At 39.5% G+C, this 12,293-nt stretch overlaps 1 protein-coding gene across 1 annotated transcript in view; it reads right to left on the bottom strand.

The window, feature by feature from the left end:
* The window catches only part of CLDN16 (claudin 16), a 74,117-nt gene extending 72,771 nt beyond the window's left edge, over positions 1–1,346 (bottom strand). Inside the window, exon 1 of the mRNA XM_038583270.1 lies at positions 1,114–1,346. The gene's annotated coding sequence lies outside the window, so the exon portion shown is untranslated. The remainder of the gene's footprint in view (positions 1–1,113) is intronic.
* Positions 1,347–12,293: the final 10,947 nt, after the last annotated feature.

The following is a 12,293-nucleotide window of genomic DNA, read 5'->3' as shown; positions in this document are numbered from 1 at the left end:
CTCACTACTATCACCCCCATCACTTTGCAATAGTTTCCTTACTGGGATCTCCTTGCCCACCCACCTTGGTCACATATTGACTTTGTGACCTTATACATGTTTCTTAACTTCACAGTGCCTCGGTTTCCTGGTGTCCCAAATTGGGTTAACCTTTCACAGTTGCTGTGGTAGCTTAGATAAAAATAAATTCATATGGATTCAGAATTGCAGAATGGGATCATTTGGAAATAGTTTTGGCAGATGTAATCAAGATCAGGTCACACTAGATTAGTGTGCATCTGATAACAAGGGAAATTTGTTTATTTATAAAATATTTATTTATTTGAGAGAGAGAGAGAGAGAGAGAGAGAAAGAGACAAAAAGTGAGGGGGGAGGCAAATGGGTGGGGGAGAAGCAAACTCCCCCACTGAGCCTGATGCCTGGCTCAAGACTCTATTCCTTGACCTTGAGACCACGACCTGAGCTGAAACCAAGAGTCAGAGGTTTAACAGACTGAGACACCCAGGTGTCCCAACAAAGAGTGAAATTTAGATGCAAAGGGACAGAGGGAAGAAGATGTGAGACACATAAGAGAGGGCCATGTGAAGATGAAGGCAGAGATTAGTGAATCTACAAGTGAAGGAATACCAAGGATTGTCAGCCACCACCGAAAGCTAGGAAGAAGCAAAGAAGGGTTCTCCCCTAGATTCTGTAAACAGAGCATGACTTTGTCAATATCCTGTTCTCAGACTTCTAGCCTCTGGAACTGTGAAAGAATAAATTTCTGTTATTCTAAACCATTCATTTTGTGACAATTCATTGCAGCAGCCCTAGGAAACTAATATGGTCATTTTGAGAATTAAGTTAGATAATTTACAGCTGTGCCTATAGTAAGCATGCAGTAAAAATTATTTTATTTATATATATATTTATATATTTTTATTTATTATTTTATTTATATTATTTTATTTATATTATCATTATGAATCTAGATTGAAACTCTTAAAAATGTAGATATAAGCAGGGACTGTCCCTACTTAAAACTTTGCAAAGGCTCTTTGTTGCTCACAGGATAGAGTTCAAAACTTTAAGGTCATTCAGAATGCCCTGAACAAAATCTAACCACGTACCTACCTCTATTTCCTTCTTGCTTCTATATTCTTTCTTCTCCAGCTATCCAGACTTTCTTTCAAATCCTTATTCTCTCTCGTCTCCAGGCATTCTAAGATGTTATTCCTTGTCTGGAGTATTCTTCGTTTCCCTTCCCAGGATCCTCTCCTTTGGGACTCTGTCTGAAGTTCTTTAAGGAAGGCTTCCCTGATGAGGAGACACTCCTCTGTCTTGCATCCCTGAGTACCCTCTACTTGTATCTTCTGCTACCTTCATCACACTTGTGAATGTTCATTTGTAGTCCTAGTTATACAGTAAGCTCTAAAAGGACTGACCACGATTGTCCTGCTCTTTGAGCTGAGCCAGTACCTGGCATATAGTCAGCACTATCTTAATAAATATGTATTACCTAAATAAATGAATGAGGTTATTTAAATACAGTGCCACAAATATAATAACAAACATAAAATCATGATCCATAAAGGATGAATAGATGGATCCACTATCAGAACTATTAGGGTGAACTAAGTGTCCTAGAACTTTACAGATAGGAAAGTTGCTAATGTGCATTTATTTCAGCCTCTTCCTATAGTTCACAAATGAGTAACCAGAAGCCCAGAGAGATAAAATATTTGCCCAAAGCTGAACAGCCACCATTGGCAAAACCAGAACCAGAATTCTTTTTCCCTTCCAAAGAGTTCTTCCAAGGCATTCTGCTGCTTTCATTAAAGAGAGACAGGAACAGGACATTTAAAAAATAAATGAAGGAGAGAGAACAGAACTGAGGGAATGGACTTGGGGAGAATGCTAGATTTGTTTTCAGAGGACAGGAATAGTGATGAGAGGAGAGTATGTTCAAAAGATTTGCCAAATAGGGTGATTAAAAAATGATAGGAAGTAACTGGAATTCCTTAAGTGCAGTGAGAGAATGTGTAACTAAGGGAGGAGAAATTAAATTCCTGCAGTGCAATGAGTATGTAATCTCAGGAAGAAGAGAAGAAGAGAAATTTCCTAAATTGAGATACACCACAGAAGGAACAGAGAATTTGCAAAGGACCTGTTTTCTAGTAGTATCCACCCTGGGTGCCTGCAGAGTGGGTAGGAGAACAAGAGACTGGAACTGACAGTGCGGTTTCACCTGGATAACAGCAGGTGTGTGTGCCTGGGCAAGGAGGGATGTCCTTAGATTCCTTTACCCACCAAATAAATCCACAAATTCCAGGGTCGACACTGGCATTGGGTTAACTTTTCCTCAGAACCTACAATTCTGCCTATTTTTCCTATATTCTTTTCTCAGCAAAAGCCAATCTTCCTCTTCCTATTTACTCTACTTACAGTTCTGGGTAAGTTGAATTATATCCAATCAGTCAACCAAACTGGAAAACTCACAGTAACCTAGATTCTCTGCTATATTCAATCAGCCACTAAGTTCCAATGACATTTCTAGCATAGACAATAAGGCTTTCATAGCTTAGTTAGCTATCCTACAACCCTCTCTTTAGACGTTTATCCTCATACCCACCATACCTTAGAGCCACCCTGTTTTCCGAAATCTTCAGGTATTTGTTTACATTTTCATATTTTTGCTTATTACTCATTTCTAGAGGAGCAAAAGATAACCTAGTCATTTAATTCTTTATTTTGCCAAAATAAATACTTGGGCTAAGATGAGATATTCATATGCAATTTCAACATATAATTTTAATATATTTTATATTTTCACATATACAGAATACATAATATGTAATAAAATATATGGTTTGTGTAATTATGAAGTCTACATACATAGCCTATATTCATTACTCCACTATACTTATATAAAAATTTAGAGTTAGCAATTATATACACATTAAACTCATCAAATGCCAATGACTGTTCAAATAATATTTAATAGCAAGTTCTTTGTAATTCTTTTAACACCAGTAGTGATGGTGATTAAGATAATTAAACAGCCTCTGGGAGATGAATGCTAAATATCCACGTACGGCTTTTGAGGTAATTTTAAGGAGTTACTCAGATTTGTTTGGGTAATGTAACAATTTCTTTGAAGATGTGTTTAGCTATAGAAATTAGGCAATTTTGTACTTTATAACCTTAGAACGATGGCTATCCCTTTTTATGCACTTTCACAGTCTCTTGCCTAGAACTCTAGTATAATACTCATTTTGTTTTGCCTTGTATAATAACTATCAGAACAGGCATGATATTCCATTAAGACCACAAGCTCCTAGAGGATAAGAGTAAATTTATCTGAAGAACACAGTTATTATTTACCGAATTCATAAGACAATATATGTGGTTTTAGTTCTCTCAGTGTTAGGACATTTTCATCTCTAAACCAATTTTACTGCCTTGCTGTCTCTCAAACATACCCCCAAAATGCTATCTCCATGAATACTGAAGTTTGAACACTTTCAATTACATTCTGGATTATTACAATAACCTATAAACTGCTTTTTTTTTTTCAATCTCTCCTCCATACTGCTGCCAGATGGACCTTTCCAACATAAACCTGATCAGATGACTCCCTGCTTGTCCCCATCTAATTTGTCAGGATTGCGACAAGAAATTAATGTCACAGAAATGGGGGAATTGAGAAGAATTAAATGAAGGGACTGTTTGCAAAGAGGTGAACAAGACTGAGGGAATGGGAAAGACCCCAGGACTATCAACAGGAAAAAAGCCACCAGCATGAGGCATATCCTACTGGAAAAGGGGAAAAAGCCTTTTATTAAACTCCAGCAAGAGGCTGCAGCTACGGGAAATGACAGCCAGAGGAAACTGTGGTCCTTAGTAGAGGGATGAGCCATCAGCACAGCCATCAAATCTGGTAGCCTAGAAGCAGAGGTAAGACACAGAGTCCGCGCAAGTGATTTATGAGGGAGTACTCAGTTGAAATCTGGGAGGGAGTAAGAAGAGGGAGAGAAGGCTAAAGGCAGAGCTTGTCAAAAATCCGATTTCAGGACGAGTTAGGCTCACTCTAATCCCACAGGAGGCTGTACGTAGAACAGATTGTAGCCAGAGGTGTTCCTGCCCAAAAGAGGAGGGCTGCATTGATGTGTGCATTAGTCAGACATTAGCTATTGGTTGACCCAAGGGGGAGGAGACCATTTAACTTCTCAGAAATCGCTGGGTGTGGCAGCTTCCTGGGGCAATTCCCCAGAGTAACAGGCCAGTTTGAGCAGTTCAGCTAAAACCTGCAGCCACTGGGGTGTGAGTGCACTGGCTCAGCAAAAGGGCATCGGGAGAGGTCCCATAGCTTTTGCTACAGCCCATCACTTGTACTTCTCAGATACATGTGCTTCTCACAATTAGCATTTCCCATCTCTTCTCAGCCTCTTCATAGTTTGGGTTGGTCTCAAGTTCTAGGGAAACTTGGAAGAGGAGCATTAGCAGGATGAATTACTGCCTCCTTTGCCGGTATTAGTTTCAAGTTTGTAAGTGATACTCATCATTTCCTTCTCCTCCCCTTCTAAATTCCTCTTATTCCCACCTAGAACGTCAGATGGCCTAAGGTACCTTGTTTGGTGAGATGACTCAGACTCTCACCCCTGAGCGTTGATACCCTGGCTACCATTCCTTTACCGTGATTGGTGCACTTTCCTTTATAATTAAAGTTCATCCTGGAAGTACCAAGAGATATCCTGTAGTTCACCTTAGCACCCAACATATTCCTCTTGTTAAGTAGCAGCAACCCTACCTCCTTAGGATAATCGGGTTAAGATACCCCAGTGTGTATTCAAATACCCCAGTGTATACAATTGTGTGAGTATACTAACTCCTTGTTTTGCTTGTTGGTCTATTTGAAGAGCTTGAAGTGATTAGATATCAACCATAACTAAGTTGAGTGGCACTTCTGGCATGTCTCTGAGTAGAAGAACCCCTTCTCTTAGAAAAAGAATCTCTAGATCTATAGGATCTAAAGTAGAAGAGACAGGAAATACAAATTCTTTCAGGTAAGCCCTGGAATGATGGCTAATTGGGGTCATGCCTTCCTCCATCTCTTCATTTCTGAACTCATGTATTCTATCTCTTTGGGACACAGTACCATGTAATGGCCTTGGTTTAGGACAAATGTAGTCCTTTCTGAGGACTAGTGGCCCTAATACAGGGTATCATCTCTAAGCTGGTCCTGAAAGCTATACCTTAAAATGGGCATCTCCATCCTCTGTCAAGTCAGCAGCCTCTAAATCATTGACTATATGGAAGTACCAGGAGGATTCTTTTGCCATGTTCCCACTACCACACCCCCTTTGCAATAAAGAGGATGTCTTGGTCTGAGGTGATATTATGTGGAATCCGATCCAGTAGACCACTCCGTGAGCTCTTGCGTGTGGTTCTGACTGGGATATTGCTGACAGATAAGGTAAATACATACTCAGACTAGGTGTCACTTTGTTCACAAGTTACTACCCTTGATGGGGTGAGAAGGGTCCAGTATTATAAGCTTGCCTTCAAGTGTCCACTCGATTCCCTCAAAGGATGGTATCATATCAAGGGCTCAGAATCAGAATTTGTTTCTGGATAGGTTCAATGTTTAGCTATGGCACGAGCTGGATCAGCTTCCATGAGAAAATGGAGTCCATGCTATTGGGTCTATAGATAATCCCCATCACTGTCACCATGACTACTCCATTCATGAGTCCTTTGAGTAAGCACAGAGGTTGATTTATAATCTATCAGACCAGTCATCCTCTGTACCTTGTGGTTTTATGTCTCTTCAATAGTGGATGCTCTCTGAACTGTGTTAACATATGCTGGTAAATTCCTCCCACTTTGTGCCTATTCCCATATGTCTATTTGCATTCTTCTTCCCTGTACCTCCATGTCCTGAATATGCCAGTTTTTCTCCCTACATATCTCCAGCAAATGAGCCAAGGCATTCACCACTGTCCATAAATCTGTTATGTTTACTTTGAGACATGTGTTGCTCAACAAAATTGGATAATACTGAACAAAACTCCACCTACTTTTTCCTTATTACTACTATCTTTCACGGCTGTCCATGAGTAAGGTTATATTGTAACAGCAGTGGATTTGGGGCCCACATTAAAATACAAAGCAGAATCATCTAAGGATGTGTTCTTCTTCTAGTGAGAATTCACCCAACAGGTCACATTTGTGAGCTGTATGACTGGTATCTGTTGAGACTGTGTTAGGTGACATGAAAGTGTGGGGCACTTGTTTGTCCAGCTTACTTATGCCCTTTGGATCTGCTTAAGGCTCATCCAAGGTGCAATCTTTCCACTTTAAGAATAATTTTTTAGAGCTGCTAAAATGTATGTGTTGGTCAGCCAGACAGCTACCAGTTCACAATGAGAAGCCCTGGTGTCTTGGTTACTTGATGTCCTTTGGCCAATATTTAATATCCCTGTGATCCCTACTACCAAGGAGAAATTGGACCACTACTCCACAATGGAAGTAAGGAAGAGTATGCCTGGAATACAGGAGATTCTGTAGGGCATCTCTTATCATTACCATGCCTTGTGATTAAGGTCAATAGAAAATTACAAGTCATTCCAGGTAGGACTATTAACAGCCCAGACTCTTCAGGAATGAAGGTTTGGGTCACCCTGCCAGGTAAAGAACCATGACCACCTGAGGTGTTCATTGAAGGCAAAGGGAATACAGAATGGGTGGTAGAAGAAGGGTGTTATAAATACCAGTTATGACCACATGATCAGCATCAGAAATAAGGCATAGAACTATCATGAGAGTATCCTCCTAATTTTTTTATGAATAAGTTTCTCTGTATATATACACATATTAAGCAAATATCCTTGTTTTCTTTCATCTCATATTTCCCTGTTATATAACATAGAATTTATTGACTTTACATCAGTATTTAAGTATTATTAATTTTATAATATTTCAGTTATGGGATGTGAGGAGAAGAGTATACATCACTCAAGGACTTCATCTCTTCTGGAGAAGGGATTGGGCATTTTCAGTTATATACAGAATAGTTATATCATGTAAGGTGGAATTATGACCTTCTTAATGTTTTTATTTGGAGATTAAATATACTTCAAGAACATGCATACAAATGCCAAGTTGACAAGAGGTAAGCCTGTGATGAATAATTTTATATGTCAATTTGACTAATTTAAGGGATGCCCAGATAGCTGGTAAAATATTATTTATGGGTATGTCTGTGAGGGTGCCTCTGGAAGAAATTAGCATTTGATCAGTAAACTGAGGAAAGAAGATCTCCCTCACCAATGGATGTGGGCATCATCCAAAACATTAAGGGCCTACATAGAACAAAAACGCAAAGGAAGGGTGAATTTGTTCAATGCACCTAGGACATTGGTGCTCCTGGTTCTCTAGCCACTGGACTTGGAATGAGTTATACCACCAGATTTTCTGGGTCTCCAGCTTATAGTTGGCAGATCATAGGATTTCTCTCCCTCCATAATTGTATGAGCCAATTCCCTTTATAAATATGAATAAAATTCATATATTTTACTAATAAATAACTTTTTAAAAAGATTTTATTTACTTGAGAGAGAGAATGAACAAGTGCAGGAGGAGGGAGAAGCAGACTCCCCACTGAGCAGGGAGCCCTACTTGGGGCTCAATCCCAGGAGACTGAGATCACGACCTGAGTGGAAGGCAGATGCCCAACTGCCTGAGCCACCCAGGTGCCTTCTCATAAATGAGTTTTATGTATTATTGGTTCTGTTTCCCTGAAGAACCCTGACTGATATGCCATGCTCAACAGCTGCATTTTGAATGCTGTTCTCTACTGCGGATGGCATAATCTTGTTCTAGAATCTCACTTACTGGCTTTGAAACTCTTCTGTTGGGTCTTGCCAGTGACTCCACATACATCTTTATCTCCTACCGACAACTCTTACACTATTATAGGATCTTCTGGATCATAGACCAGGTAATAGGACTGGGTGTGCCCTTTCTTGCCTAGGGCTTCCACTGAAAACTGGCAGCTTTCCACATCACTTACTACATCATTCAATGATATATTCCCAAGCGTGGCATATGCTGCACTTTGCTTCTTTTTAAGTGGTAGGATGGATAAGTTGCAATAATTTTTACCTTGGAGGAGTTGTCCCCTAAAAGTGTCACAGATGTGACAAGTCACTTAATTTTTGAATGGTTTATCTCTCCCACTCTCTGAAGCACACTTGTCCTATCATGGCATCCAGAGTCTTACCTAGGCTGTGAACTCAGCTTCTATGAAGTTCTCCCATCGTCACATTAGGTCCTATGTCTGTTCACCAGCTCAGTATGCCCTCCAGGTATAGTGATAAGAATCTGCCAAAGAGGGGATCCCTGGGTGGCTCAACGGTTTAGCGCCTGCCTTTGGCCCAGGGCACGATCCTGAGGTCCCGGGATCGAGTCCCACATCGGGCTCCCGGCATGGAGCCTGCTTCTCCCTCCTCCTGTGTTTTTGCCTCTCTCTCTCTATGTCTATCATAAATAAATAAATTAATTAATTAGTTAATTTAAAAAAAAAAAAAGAATCTGCCAAAGAGGACCTCTGGCCTTCACAGTTAGTTTTAAATCGATGACTACTTATTTTTTCTTCTGAATGTGCAGTGGGCACCCATCAATTGCCACTCAATTCCACATTTTTAATTATATTCTTTTCCTGTATCTCTCAAATGCCAGAGCCATTATAAAAGCTAATGTATCTCCATCATCTCAGTAATTGTACTGCCACAACATCCAAGGAACTATCAACACTTCACTTATCACAAGGGACAGAGTCTTTACCGCCACCCGGCTAGCGTATGATCCAACTCCAAAATTAAAATTCTAGAGTTTGCTCTACAAGACAGTTTCTGGTACCAATTATCTTAATTCATGCTCCCTGGAAGCAGAGTCTGAGGCCCAGAATCTTATGCAAATGATTTATTTAGGAAGTGCTCTCAGGAAAAACCTTTAAAGGGGCAAGGGAAACAGGTTAAGGCAAAGGCAGAAACTAGACAAGGGTGTAGTTTGAGGAGAGATTCAACCTCAGCCTGAATCCACTAAGGGCTCTGCAGTCTCGGTTGTTTACAGAGGTTGCGCTACCCAGATCCAAGGGTGCTGGGCTGTCAAGATCCTTGCTTCAGCCAACCACTGGTTACCAGCCACTGCTGAAGTAGAGGGTTGCATAACTTCCTAGGCATCTCTTAATAAAACAGCCCTCACTATCCAAGGCCTCTCCTCATTGCTGCTAAAATATAATGCTGGCAGCCAACACCTGCAGCATCTGGGGGATGAGTGTACCATCCGGATCAAGAAGATGGGGCAGGGCATTAATAGCAGCTGCCACACTGCTGCCACTCCCCTCCATCTCTCTGATTTCCTAAAGCTGCTGGTCAAAGCCGGAGGCCAAGAAAGTCCACTGATGCAACTATAAGGATTGACCTCCTGGGACACAGAGCAGAGTGGAGATGATTACAGAGTGGATGTATAGTAGCCCACAGAAAAGGTGCTTATACATAAAATCATTCAGGATTTCCACGTAACCTAACAGATAAAGCCCTAAATCCTCAGCATGGTGGGATCTTCACAGGGTCTTTCTCGCCTGCCTTGAAGCTATTTCCTGCCTCCCTATCTAATATAGCATATGCCTTGACTTGTATTTTTTTCTCTTTTCCTTGTCTTTCTTTCTTTCTTCTTTCTTTCTTTCTTTCTTTCTTTCTTTCTTTCTTTCTTTCTTTCTTTCTTTCTCTCTCTCTCTCTCTCTCTTTCTTTCTTTCTTCTTTCTTTCTTTCTTTCTTTCTTTCTTTCTTTCTTTCTTTCTTTTTCTTTCCTTCTTCTTTCTTCTTTATTAAAGAAGGAAATTTCTCTTTTTTAAAGATTTTTATCTATTTATTTGACAGAGAGAGCATAAGCAGGGGGAAGAGGCTAGGAAGAGGGAGAAACAGGCTCCTGGCAGAGTAGGGAGCCCCACTTGGCTTGATCCGAGAACCCTGGGATCATAACTGGAGCTAAAGGCAGATGCTCAACTGCCTGAGCCACCACCCAGACACCACCTGACTTCTATTTCTGAAACAGTTTTATTCTTTCCTGATGTTCTGCTTCCCAATCTCAGTACACCTCTTGCCCTACCCCTACTGTGCCAAACTCACACATGTAACTTTATCCTAACAGCAGTCATGTTATACTGTAGTTCTTATAAATCTATTTCATGGGTCGATTTTGAATTGCTTGAGGACAAGGGTGGCTTTTTTTTTTTTTTCACTGTTTGAGACAGAGCTGCAATAAGTGAATGAATGCAAGAAAGAATGAATGATTTATTCATATCCATCAATATTCAGTTTTAAGTACCATCTTTTTAATGCCAATTCTTTCTTCTCCCTCCTGTATCAGGTTTTATATGCCCCTCCACTCCGTTTCCATAACCTTTTACCTACATTTTTCATAGAATTTACCATATCACATTATAATGGTATGGCCAAGTGCCTGTCATCCACACTGGGATAGGAGCCTTTCATCATTATATTTCTAGTGCCTGGGAAATAACAGGTCCTTGAAAAATATGAAAGATGAATAAATGGTTGAGTGACTGTAATAGACAATGAGAAACCATATCAGCTCCAGGAGAGGGAGCTTCTTTTTCTTTTTTAGAATAAGAGGAAGAATTGCAAATTATAATAGGATTTTAAGAAGTGTGGCATGTTCAATGGGATGCACAGTATGTCACAGAACTTCACAGACAGATGATAGATTATACATAAAGAAAGAAGTGTGGATACAGGTGATTATCATATAATAGCTTTATCTAATTAGTTTTCAATCCTTATAAGGGAAATTTTCCAGTTGATAGTACGTGTAATTTTATCTATAGTCTTTGAGTAAGGATACACTTCAGTTAGAGTGTTTTAAGGTACTCAACACTGTTAATTTAATAAATTTAGACCATCATTGGCTCAATGAATTCTAATAATCTGATTGATCTTTAGAATAAACACCCTTTTAGACAAAATGATTAAAATACCTTGATCTGAAATTTGTGGTTCTTCAGAGTTCTCAAACCCAGGATGTATTTCTGTCAAAAAGCTTCTCCTTGTAGAATTTTATGGAAAAAAATGCCTTTACCTCATTCCTTAGGATGATTTTTCAGTGAGCACTTGCATAACATGTAACAGACATGTTAATGCCTCTAGCATAGAGAGTCTCAGTTATTTATGAACTTTGATGAGTACAAAAGTGTGTTTGGGTAACATCTGATAGCCTTTGACAGAATTATAACTCTCCTCATGGCAACAATATCCATCTGCTTTTCAAAACATCTGCTTAAAATAAAGCAAAAAAATGAAAAGATATTTACACATGTTTCAGACTAATAATTAATGTCAGTCTAGCCCAACTGGAAATACAACTGTTCGTTCCTTTGCCATTGCTCCTTCTAATCTTGGTTCTTAATAAAGCAGAGCTGATGCAATCACAGTTCCCAGACTCTGGCTGACTATTTTTACCCAATTTCCCTACTTCCTCAGTCTTAATGCATCTTATCAGTAACAAAAATGAAGACACGCTCTGCTATCTCTGATTAAATCACCTCTGTTTAATTTGTACCGACTGTTGTGCTTTATTTTGAATATGAAGCAATCCTGCATTGCTTAATGTTGTACCGTCTTAGAGTTTTATCTTCCCTTCCACCTTAATTCATAAAGGAAAATTTTAAGGGTTGGAAGGCACCTTAGAGAGAGTTTTATCTGGTCTCTTTTTTCCACATGAAAAACTTAAATCCAGAGAAATTGCACAGGTGAGTAAGGTGGCTATGCTAGGGAGAGAACCCCAAGTTTCCTGATTGATATTCACCAAGTTTCCCTCATTTATCCCACCCTACTCTTAAGGCGCTATTAATGCCTTGACTCACTCATCCATTCATGAGTCCATACATGTAAGCTCTTAGAATCTTGGACCTGGATGTCTGGTGCCCACAGCATCTATTAATATCGTATTTTTCTTGTAACTAAATATTGTCTCATTAAATTATTTCATTGGGTATAATCATATTTTTTGTTAAATCAGACATATAAATAATTATAATTTATTTATGTAACTCTCTCTTAAAGGGAGATCACTGTACTTTTCAAAACATTTACTCATCAAGACATGTAGAATAACGGCCTCTTCCAAAGATGTCTGTGCCTTAATTCCCCAAACCTGGGAGTAGGCCACATTACTTGGCAACAGGGAAATTAAGGTTGCTATGAAGTGACTTGGAGATGTAGAGATTAACT

The sequence above is a fragment of the Canis lupus genome, chromosome 34 (assembly GCF_011100685.1).
Source record: "Canis lupus familiaris isolate Mischka breed German Shepherd chromosome 34, alternate assembly UU_Cfam_GSD_1.0, whole genome shotgun sequence".
Lineage (NCBI taxonomy): Eukaryota > Metazoa > Chordata > Mammalia > Carnivora > Canidae > Canis > Canis lupus.
The sequence above is the reverse complement of the archived record's forward strand: the minus strand, read 5'-3'. Positions and strand labels throughout refer to the sequence as shown.